Here is an 11,129-nt window from a genome sequence, read left to right on the forward strand (position 1 = left end):
GCAAACAAGGAAAAGAAACCTGGTATTGGAATGAACACGTTCAAACAGATTTGAAGGAAGAAAATATAGCCAGAAGAAGGTGAGGAATATGGACGATTAAAGAGAGAAAGAAAGATATTGGTAGAAATTGCAAAGGGAGAAGCCATGAGAGAGTGATATGTGATTAAGAAAACAAGAGAGGGAGAAAAGGTAATCTACAGAATTGAGTTTTTTAATATTATTATTATTACTTTATGCTATGTAAATAGCATTTTAATAAGGCAATCATAGAGAAAATATTTTCTTAACACTGATCGCAATGTATTGAGAAGACTCGGGAACCTGAATTGTAAGGTAGATACGGACCCTTGCTTTATGTTATTTTATTTATTATTATTTTAATTAAGTTAATTATTTCAATTTTCATCAATATTAGAATATATAATTGGATTTAAAGATGAAAAACACGTATAATTACACCATTAAGGAACTTTTGTAAAAAAAAAAAAAAAGTTTTATTGAAGGAACTTCGGAAGCCTGTGTACTAATAATAAACAACATTACTATAAAAAGTCTATAAAACCTATAAACAAATAAGTCTGTCCCATTAGGGAACCATTGTGGATACCAATGGCTCGATCGACTTCAGTGAATGAATAGAACGCATACAAACGCCTGTCGACGCAACTTGGTCGTTGGAAGTTAAATGACCTTAATGACATGACAGACTGGAAAGGTCTCTTAACTGGCGAGAGATTACCCCCTTCGTCTTGCGAGTTCAGAGTTAGAAGGACATTCACTCAAGAACACTAACACGGTTTGCAAGCATTATTGTCGCCAAATGATCAAGAAGGTGATGTGCGTTTGGGTTGTGTTAAGCGTAATGAGAAATTACTTGTATATGGAATTTAGCGATCTAGCTTAATTTTGGTGTAATGAGAAATAACATTATGCGGTAATGTTTTGTTATGTTAGGTATGTATTCTTTTATTCTTATGAATTTATTTTCCATTTGTTGACACATGTTCTTAACGAAAAAAAAAAAAATATTTTCTCTTACATTGTCATCTGAGAGACAACCCTCTATCTGTAATAGGACATCTTTTTGATTAATATGTTAAAACCCTAATGATTTTGCATGATACATACACTTGATATAATAAGGCTAAAGAGATCAGTCAAGGATTAGTAATGGTGAATAAAGACGTCACATGTGAGCAGTTTCCCTCTCTGATCGCATATGTTATTAATGCTGGTTTTGTCTTTCAGTTCTGTATTTGCAAATTACTTATCATTATTTATCTATAAATTTCTTCCTTGTATTATTTTTTAAAGGAAGGGAAGCTCCTACTAGTGGAATTTTTTGTACATTCTTATTTTTGGTAGTAACAACAGTAACAGTTATTATTATTATTATTATTATTATTATTATTATTATTATTATTATTATTATTATTATTATTATTATTATTGTTGTTGTTGTTGTTGTTGTTGTTGTTGTTTTTGTTGTTGTTACATAAACTACAAACCCTAGTTGAAAAAGCAAGATGCACTATGCCCAAGAGCTCCAACAGGTAAAAAATAGCCCTGTGAGGAAAGAAAATCTATATGAGAAACAATTATCAATAAAGATTTATTTTAAAAAATAACATTAAAATAATAATAATAATAATAATAATAATAATAATAATAATAATAATAATAATAATAATAATAATAATAATTGATGAATAATGAAGTGATCAATATGACCGAAATATGTTTTTAGTTCATAGTTTAGTTCGTAAAGTATCATTTCATGAATTTACTAATGAGATTTTGAAGCCTAAACTCGTCTGAAAAAAATATATACCCTGAACAATATATCTACTCTTAATGAGAATAAATAAAGCTAATACGGAATTGATAATGATTTCTTTGCTGGGAGTCCCTTGTAATCTAAATTAATATGACCCAACAATTTCCCTATACAGGATTATAATAAGAGGTTGGATATTCCCTAGCGCTCTATTTAGAAGATATATAATCAGCCCATTAAATACTCAAAGGTAGAACTGGTTGGACTTCCGTATCTTGTCCTGGAAAGGTCATGGTGTGAACAGATCGTACGATTTATATTGTAATCTAATTCTGAGAAGAAAATTCACCTCGAGGTAAGAAAGACTGCAACTTAATTAAATCCAATTTCTGAAATTTCAATTTCATCTTCGTAAATTTGGTCTGGTTTAAAGGCACTACTCGTGTTGGTTATTGTTAAAATAAAAGAAAAAAAAATATTCTTATTATGCATATTTAACCAAAGTGTAACACGTGAGGTCCAGACAATTTCTGTAAATGTTAACCGGTTTTTATATTTTGATTACAGTATTACAGAATACGATGTGAATTCAAGTTTTTCTGTTTGAGAGAGAGAGAGAGAGAGAGAGAGAGAGAGAGAGAGAGAGAGAGAGAGAGAGAGAGAGAGAGAGAGAGAGAGAGAGAGAGGGGAAACATTTAATTTTTCAGTTTAAAACTTCTGATATACATAATCTCATTACCTTTAGAAATAAATAGTTTTTATTGGCCCTAGACTTATAAAATTCAGGATTAAAATGTCCAAAACTACCACTGACGGACTGGAAGTTTCAGTGTTGGCAAAGCAGATTGTTTCCCACTTTCATGTTTAGCACTCTTACACTAGAAGTCACCCATCCACAAACAGTCCAGGAGTTTATCTCACTTCACGATGTTTTGTGGACGTGGTCCTGCAGAAATGAATAACAGAGGAATGGTTATTTTTTCCTCAAAGAATGGGACAGAGAAGTAATTTTGTAAACAAATTACTGATAAAAACGGCAATATTTTCGAACTACACTTAACTTTCCATTTTGTTTTGCTTGTTGCTTGATCTTCCTGATCTTTTATTGTGATTGAAAACACCCAACAAAAAATTCTCTATATATCGAAGTTTGAAATTCAGAAGGAAAAACTATTTCCTAATAGTTTGTAATACATTTTGAATTTGATATTCTTCTTGTTTCTTCTTTTGCTCTTATTTACTCATTCTGTTCCTCGCATGTCAGTCTTAATTGGCATTCCGTCACTCATGAAAGAAAGTTATATAAAAATGTATTTTGGAAATACAAAGAAAGAGGAATTGCGTTGCACAGTCTCATGTTTGTACGGTGTTGCATTGAATAACTTTTGTACTCGAGTCGTCAGAAATTACGTCTAAATTTTAAGGAAGAAATGAACGCGCACACAGATTTAATCCTTCTAACCCCTCCCCTTTTTCGGATTCGGCAATTTGCGGGAGATTGTGGTTTCCGAGTGTACCGCCTATCAGCAGGTTAGGACTACTTCCCTCTCACCAGATTATGACTACTTTCTCTCCCCACTACATGAGCGTGAACTCAAAGAAATATGTTTATATCTATAGCAGGCACGTTGCTCCTTATTATATAGGATAATAAAGGGTTACTAAAAATGGGGATGATCTTACTCAGGTGACTTAACGGATTCGCTACGACTCATTAGTTTCGAACACTTAAGGTCATTTGATGTTCTTACCGTTTTTTTATCAAAGGAGGAAGAGTTGACACTGCAAAGAGTTCTCTTCTGTTATCCATACTTGAACGATCCATCTAACTTCTCGTCTTCCATGTTTCAACTTTATTTTTGTACAGCTAGGTCAAGAACAACAACAACAACAACAACAATAATAATTTTAATAATAATAATAATAATAATAATAATAATAATAATGTTATGTAGGTAGTAATTTGGCTAGGGAACCAGCCACCCGTTGAGATACTACTGTCAGAGAGTTATGGGGTCCTTTGACTGGCCAGACAGAACTACATTGGATCCTTCTCTCTGGTTACGGTTCATTTCCCCTTTTGACAGCCCATCGAACGAATAGTCTGGCCTATGCTTTACAGATTCTCCTCTGTCCTCATACACCTGACAACACTGAGATTATCAAACAATTCTTCTTCACTCAAGGGGTTAACTACTGCACTGTTTAATTGTTCAGTGGCTACTTTCCCTTGGTAAGGTTAGAAGAGACTTTTTAGCTATGGTAAGCTGCTCTTCTAGGAGAAGGACACTCTAAATCAAACCATTGTTCTCTAGTCTTGGGTAGAACAATAGCCTCTGTACCATGGACTTCCACCGTCTTGGGTTAGAGTTCTCTTGCTTGAGGGTACACTCGGGCACACTATTCTTTCTAAGTTCTCTTCCTCTTATTTTGTTAACGTTTTTATAGTTCATATATGAAATATTTATTTCAATGTTATTTTTCCTTGTTTCTTTTTCTCGGCATTTATATTTTCAGTACAGAATTAAACAATACGATGATAATTTTAGTTTTTTGGTGAGAGAGAGAGAGAGAGAGAGAGAGAGAAGAGAGAGAGAGAGAGGAGAGAGAGAGAGAGAGAGAGAGAGAGAGAGAGAGAGGACACTTTTTATTTTTCAGTTTAAACTTCTGATGTATATAATTTCATTATCTTTAGAAGATAAATAGTTTTTATAGCATCTAGACTTGGTAGAAATTCGGGAGTAAAATGTCCAAAACTATCACTGACGACTGGAAGTTTCATATAGGGCAAGACAGAATGTTTCCTCCTGTCACGTTTGACACTCCGTACAGTAGAGGTCACCCATCCACAAACAGACCAGAGTTTATCTTACTTCCACGATGTTTTGTGGACGTGGTCCTGCAGAAATGAATAACAAAGGAATGGTTATTTTTTTCCTCAAAGAATGGGACAGAAAGGTAATTTTGTAAACGAATTACTAATAAAAAGGCAATATTTTTTTAACTGCGCTTAACTTTCCATTTTGTTTTGCTTGTATCTTGATCTTCCTGATCTTTTATTGTGATTGAAAACACGCAACAAAAAATTATCTATACATCGAAGGTTGTAATTCCGAAGAAAAAATATTTCCTTAATTGTTTGTAATTCTTTTTTAATTTAATATTCTTCTTGTTTCTTCTTTTGCTCTTATTTACTCGATCTGTTCCTCGTATGTCAGGTCTTAATGGTCACTTCCGTCACTCATGAAAGACAGTTATATAAAATGATTTGGGAAAATACAAAGAAAGAGAGGAAATTCCAAAGGCAGGGTTCTTGTAAAGTTAATTACCTTTCACAGTTTTATATTTGTATTGTATTGCATTGAATAAGTATTGTACCTGACCAGTCAAAAATGACGTCTACAATTTTAGGAAGATTTGCACGCGCACATATGCACACACAGATTAACCTTTCTACCCCCTCCCCCCTGGTTGGTTCAGAAATTTCTGGAAGATTATTGTTTCCGAGTGTACCTCTCGGGGTACCGCAAATCACCAGGTTGTGACTACTTCTCCCCACTACCTGAGCGAGACAGAAAAGAAATGTATTTATATATAAAGCTGAGAGGTTACTCTTTATTACATAGCATAAGATAAGAGTTGTGATAAAGATTTTGAAAATGTAGTAGAAGGAGGAATAAATGGAAGGCTAACTATAAATGGGGATGATCTGACTCTAGTGACGTAACGGACTCACTGCGAGCCATTACTTTCGTAAACAAAATGTTATTTGATGTTTCTTGACGTTTTTTTTTCTTTCACACGAAGGAGGGAGGATTTGACACTGCAAGGAGTTCTCTTCTACTATCCATAGATAAATGACCCCTCTAGCTTCTCGTCTTCAATGTTTTAATTTTTTTTTCTTCTTTTTTTTTCCTGTACATCTTGTTCAATTATCGTTCTTCCTTCTTATAACGCTCACCTATCTCCATATTTTTTTTCATAAATCAATGATTAACTATCCTGTCTTTATCATAACGATCAACTGTATCCGTCTCTTCTTTAACCATCATCGATATTTAATTCACCTAACAGTCAACCATCATCATTCTATCTCTTGTCGAAATGTAAAATGATTATCAGTCTTCATTATAGTCCTCTCTTTAGTAGATTTTTGTGACTTCCCGTTCTCCAACTTCAGCAATCATCTGATGTGTTTCTTGTGTATTTTCAAAGGTACCCCCCATCGTCTTTTTCATCCGAAATTCAGTTTGAGATGAAAGGTAATTCGTGCTCAAGGTTTTGACTTCATTTCATTGTCTCACCTAAAAGTAGACTCGAACTGCCATCCCCGGGTTGTGGTGGCCTATTGGGGATGTCTACCTAATGAGTCATCAGCATCCATTGCCTGGGCCCTTCCTGGTCGGGGGCATGATTGCTGATCATATATAATTATGATAGGTCTCTAGGACATTGCCTTACTAGGTAGGGCATTGTCACTGTCCGTTTCCTTTGCCATTCATGAGTGGACTTTAAACTAGAATTCACTCCGCATACCAACCGTCCCACTGTAAATTGATAAACTTACTTACAGAAACTTAGCGGTTAGATAATTTAAACGAGGGTTACAGAGGCTGAAAAAGAAATCTTTATTATTGTAACGAGTTTAAATATCTTATATAAAGTAATTTATTGTAATATGAGACACTCCGGAGGCCATTATATATCCTTGAACTTTAAGTTTCCTATTTCATATTCTGATCGGATCTGTCTCTTAGTAAGATGAAATCTGATCAGTGCACTTTTCAATATTCTGCATATAAGTGAAATGTGGGTAATGGTAGTTTCCATATTGAATATCGTATATTAGAACGTTTTAAACTGTTTTATTCTAATGATAGCCAACATCTTTGGATATATGTTTTTGACAAAATGAAATATGTCTACTATTGTGAGGAATAAATAATAAAGAAAATGATAAATAACGAACAAAACATAAATCCTTGTACTGTTACAATAGCTGAGCCCTTTTCTCATACAAATGAACATATAGCATAAGTAATAGAAATTCAGGTAAGAACTAAAAGTACTTATTCTGTAGGTCTAATGTATCCATTATCATAATATCCCGATCTTAAAATATTTTGATTCCTAGAATTATATCGTCGGATCTTTGGTAGGAGTATAATATATTGTATTTTATCTGACAGAGAGAGAGAGAGAGAGAGAGAGAGAGAGAGAGGAGAGAGAGAGAGAGAGAGAGAGAGAGAGAGAGAGAGAGAATGCTTGACATTTTTTCATTGTTTGAAGTAATGGGGATATCCATTTTCAGTCTCTCTCCTAGAAGGTAATATATCAGTGGTAATTCTCTATATCAGTGGTAATTCACTCTCTCTCTCTCTCTCTCTCTCTCTCTCTCTCATCTCTCTCTCTCTCTCTCTCTCTCTCTCTCTCTCTCTCTCTCTCTCTTTTTCCACTGACCTGAGAGGTTAAAGATTTTGCATTAGGTTTTATCCTGACTGATGTAAACTCATTTACCTCATTTCTTTTTTTTAAATGATCTTGGCTTGTATAAGACATTGGGGTTGCCAATTCTCTTGGCATCAATCTTTAAGAAACAATATTGTATCCTTTGGATGTCACATCTAGTAACACTCACATAGAGAGAGAGAGAGAGAGAGAGAGAGAGAGAGAGAGAGAGAGAGAGAGAGAGAGAGAGAGAGAGAGAGAGAGAGAGAGAATTGTACTCTCTTTTAATCGTTTTGTTCGAGTTTATTTAAAGATTTTGGAGAGAGAGAGAGAGAGAGAGAGAGAGAGAGAGAGGAGAGAGAGAGAGAGAGAGAGAGAGAGAGAGAGAGAGAGAGAGAGAGAGAGCTACTAAATCGACAGTACAGTTTATCAAAACCAAAAGTCAACAGGTCTGAATTTTAAAGCGAAATCTTTGAAATTGAAACTGGAAAAAAATGGAAAGGAACATGACATTCAACATTCAAATTTTAGCAGGTGATGACGTATGAATTTGGACACGAAAGGTTTATGAAGCTTTAAAGGAACAAGGTCTTGCATTAGGTCAGTGTTCCTGAATGGTGATAATAATGAAAATGATGATAATCAATGGGGAAACTACTTTTATAGTGAAGTGATTTGTGGGAGAGAGCAGGGAGAAAATGATGATTATGATGAAAAAAATAATGATAGTGATGAGGTGACATAACGAAAAAATACTGATGGTGGGGAGGGAACAGATAAAATGAAAATGAAGATAATTAAGATTTGTTGATGTAGAAGAGGAAGAAAAAGAGGTAATAGTACTAAATATATGAAAATATGATGATGATGGTGATTAATATATGTGTATGTATATGCACATTACTGGTGTATATATATATATATATATATATATATATATATATATATATATATATATATATATATATATATATATATATATACAAATCATATATTTTCTTATGTTTTCTTACTATGATTATATTTCTTATCTGTAGTTTTTAATGTAATATAATTATATTTCTTACGTATAATTTTTAAATACAATATAATTATATTTCTTATGTATAGGTTTTATTATCCGCTAAAAACGGAATCAAGTTGGGAAATAGAATGTTAAAACTGTTTTCCACACCAACTGGGTGCCGCAGATTCACAGAACTCTTCCTCTCTCTGAAAGAACACCTCACCATGGTTCATCCAGAAGTGGCCAACAATGATTTGGCATACTTCTAAATCAAGAGAGACCAGCTCAAACGGTCTAGTTAGAATTATGGAAGTGGAGTTCTCTTTCAACCAAACAATGTCGTCAATGCATCGTACAAGATTTCCTTTCTCATTGCAAAGCAGAAAAACCCACTCACAAGTGGAGAGAAGCTTGTTCATCCTTGCTTGACAGAGGCTGCTTGTCTTGTTAACAGTTAAACAGCGTATCGATGACATGTCACAGGACATCAAAGCTCAGGGGAGAGAGAAGATCAAACTCTCTCTTTTCTTCGCCTTCCAAGTTAATGAGACCACAGACGTGCACATCTTCCTCAGCTTTTGGTTTATGATCAGTTCATATCCGAAAATCAGGTGGAAGAGGAGTTTCTCTCTCGCAGCCACTGATAACAACAATATAGACTGAAGATATCATGAATATAGTGTCCAACTTCTTCGAAGAGGAAAAACTTTCGTGGGCAAAATTTGTTAGTGTTTGTACGGATGGAGCTCCTACCATGCTCGTCTCCTAGTCAGGATTTATGACTGGTCCAAAGAAATAACCCAGATATCCTAACTACACATTGCCTTATCTACCATGAGACTCTTGCCTTCAATACAATTCCTGGATATTCTCAAGGATACCTTGTCAACACTGATCTGCATAGGCAATCATTGTCAAAAGAGGGGCACTCAACACCAGGCTGTTTCGTAGGTTGTACCAACATATGGATTCTGTTCACCAAGACCTCTTCTTCTACACATCTGTTCTCGATCGTGTATTTGAATTCTTCGATGAATTACAGATATTTCTGGCAGTCGAAGAGAAGAAAATAAAACAGCTGTTAAGTTACATTTAGGGGCCATTTAAATGTGGTCTTGCCTACTTGGCAGATGTTTTTCAAGCTTTGAATTAACTCTACCGGCAATTACAGGGCCCAGATACCACCAGAGTAATGCATACTGATGCCATCGACAAGTTAGCTCTTTGGAAGAGGAAAGTTGAAATTTGGAATGTAGCTTCCCTTCAGCATCTGAACTACTATGAGATTCAGGGCCTCTGTAGCACGGTTTTTTCGCAATATTTTTTTATCTATGAATTTCATAAATATAACGCTTATTCAGAATGCATATTATATCTACACATAAATTTTGACTATATTCTGCATTACGTAGGTTGAATAAATTTGGTTCTTAACATGTAAAAGTGACGTTTTTTGAAGAGAAAAGGTTTGGAACGGACCCGTTACGTAACTTATGACGGCATTTCTTCCCTCTTTCTCGATCGATGATTGGCTATACGTAACAATGACACAAAAGTTTAAATAAAAGCAAAGCAGTACACCTTTATGAACTCTGAAACCTCTCCACTGATAATTGTCATAATGAATAAAAAAAACAAAATATGTTAATAAATACAAAAACACTTCGATTATTAGTCTAACTCCCAAAATAAGTTTCCTAAGAAATTACAGCCTACATAATAGGTCACAATCAGATTGACAAGGTGTAGGGAATAGTTGGTAATTTTCAAAAACGTAGTAGACAAGCTTGATTTGATAACTGCTATATCCAATGTCAAGCAATTTTTATTTATTGTCTATCTACCTACCTATAAACTGTAAAAAGAAAAAAAAATAGCCGGTACCGTATTTTGGCTTTAAACCTTCACCAATAATTATCGTCAGATTGATGACTTCATGAGGCCTCCACCCACTTTGGCCTCGTTATAATTCAGGATAACACTGAAGGCTATCATGGGCATTGTTGGATCAGAAAATTTAAATTCTGGCTATAAAAACTCATTTCTCGAGTAGTTGTAAGAAGTACTAAATGATCCTCAAGGATCCCAGCAGTTGGTCTAAACGTTTAATTCATGTATACTACTGTTGCGGCACTAATGCTACAGTAGTATTACTACGCTAGCACAGATACTCCACCCACATTTATGTATCGTTCCGCCATTCATAAAGTCTTTGTCATGTTTTTTCACTCTGCAATAAGCCATGGCCTCCTCAGAAATTAATTTTAAAATTAGATGATAGGTTATTTCATTAAGCTGACAAATTATGGCAACTGGTATGATATTGCCGATATTGAAGCTAAAGATAAAGTATGGTATCATTCCTTCATTGCATTATCATCTTTTCTACTATTTGTTTTGCTACATGTAGTAATTATTTTAAAGGATAAATGAATTATGTTCACTTTACTTCTATAAATTACCATTAGATGTACAATTAAAACTAAAACTGTTCATGATTTATTTACAAAATGCAGTCATCATCACTCTCGAGGAAAAGATCATCTTCCCTGTCCTCCTCGTCACTGGCCAGACTAATAATGATTGGTTTACTGTCTCTCGGATATTGTCCGACTCCCGGTACTCCTCTTCGAAATGACGGATTGTCGAACTGCTCCTGCCCACACTTCTGGGGTAACAGAAAGCCTGGCTTCATCCAACCTGTCCTGTAGGGCGGATCGAGTAAATCAACGGAGGGAGCAACCTACGTGTCCCTTCATGAACCCCCACACCTGTTCAATTGCATTGAGCTCGGGGTGAGCGGGGGACAAACGCACAACCTCATGGCCCCATTCACAGATGTTGTTGTCAATCTCATACCTTCGCTCCGGCCGATTCTTTTGGCAAATAAGCAGCAGC

This window comes from Palaemon carinicauda, chromosome 17 (genome assembly GCF_036898095.1).
Source record: "Palaemon carinicauda isolate YSFRI2023 chromosome 17, ASM3689809v2, whole genome shotgun sequence".
NCBI lineage: Eukaryota > Metazoa > Arthropoda > Malacostraca > Decapoda > Palaemonidae > Palaemon > Palaemon carinicauda.